Source organism: Vanellus vanellus (genome assembly GCF_965231255.1).
Source record: "Vanellus vanellus genome assembly, contig: HAP1_SCAFFOLD_360, whole genome shotgun sequence".
Lineage (NCBI taxonomy): Eukaryota > Metazoa > Chordata > Aves > Charadriiformes > Charadriidae > Vanellus > Vanellus vanellus.
This window is the reverse complement of record NW_028128702.1, coordinates 118,885-120,264: the sequence shown is the minus strand read 5'-3', so window position 1 is coordinate 120,264 and position 1,380 is coordinate 118,885.

The window sequence follows — 1,380 nt, the reverse complement described above, 5'->3', positions numbered from 1 at the left end:
CCGGTGTTATTTTTTATGTCTTGCCAATGTTTCTTTTCCCCCTGACACGGCAGAAATTTTCCCCGCCCCTTGTCTTGTCTCCGTCTTCTTGTCCTGCCGGTCCCTTTGGCCTCTGTCCTGCTCCCTGTCGCTCTTATTTGTTCCTCCATCTCTATGCCTGTTATTTTGCGCAGTCTGTCCGCTCTCCTCTCTCTACGTGGCTGTCCCACTCCCCACCCCTCTCTTGTTTGCAGCGTGCTGTTTTCTGCTTCCCTGTCTCACACCTCTTCTCTATGTCCCTCTGTCCTTCCTCCTGCTTTTCTCTTGCCTTTTCTCCCTCTGTCCTGTTGCGTTTGGGCACTGAGCCTTATAGCCAACTCACTGCTGGGATTTCTTGCGTACATTAATGAATAAACTTTTCCTGCCCCTTGTGTGCCCCTGGATGTGTTTGCATCCCCTGGGTGCAGAGGTCGTGGCTGGGGACAGGGGCAGGGGAGGGGGCGATGTGCTGTGGGGCTTTGGCAAGGGCCCCTGCTCCTGACGGGCTCCAGCTGTGGGCTGGGGCAGCCCAGGTGGGACCAGTGAGGTGATGGTGGGACGGGGCCAAGGGTTTAAAAAGGCTGCAGGTGGGGATGAGTGGGGGCAGCCTCAGGTGCAGCCAGTGAGGCTGAGGATGGGGCTGGCCCTGCTGTGCCAAGGGTCGGGGGCTGCCTGGGCACGCATGCCTGCTGGAGCTGGCTGAGGAGTGAAAAGAAGGGGGTTCCACAGGCGGCTGCCCCCAGCAAGGAGCGGACGGTCCCCACGGCGAGGAAGGATCACTCCCAGCCATTCCTGACAGCGCACACCACCAACTCACAGCTCCAGGACGTCGGTACCTCTGTCAGCTGCACATGTGAGCCACCGTGCCTCCGGGAAGCCTCGGGGGAGAGTTTAATAGCATGCTTTTTGTTTTTTCCATTCCATTTCGATGAATTCCCGACTTTACCGAAAATGGAAATTTGTGTTTTTCACTAATGTTGCTGTATACTGTGTAAGATGCTGATATAATTACTCTTTATAGGGCTGATGATGAGACTATCAAGCAGGGGTTCAGGTTAGCATCTTGTATGTGTCTGTCTATGGCGTTTCAGTATTTTTAAAGAAAGCAGAAGGGACATAAGGCATAGTGTATTTCAGGTGATGGGACCGCTCATTGCATTTCCCCTTCACCCTTCCCTGTCCCCTTTCCCTGTTTTCCCCCTTCTTCCCTGTGTTCCCCCATTCCCCCCTTTTCCCTTTCTTTCCCGTTCTCCTCATCCCCCTTTACCCTTCTTTTAGTTGTCCCCTTTCCCCTTTCTTCCCTCCCGTCCCACCTTTCCCTCTTTCCCTTTATTCCCCCACCCCGTGCTCCCCCTTTCCTTT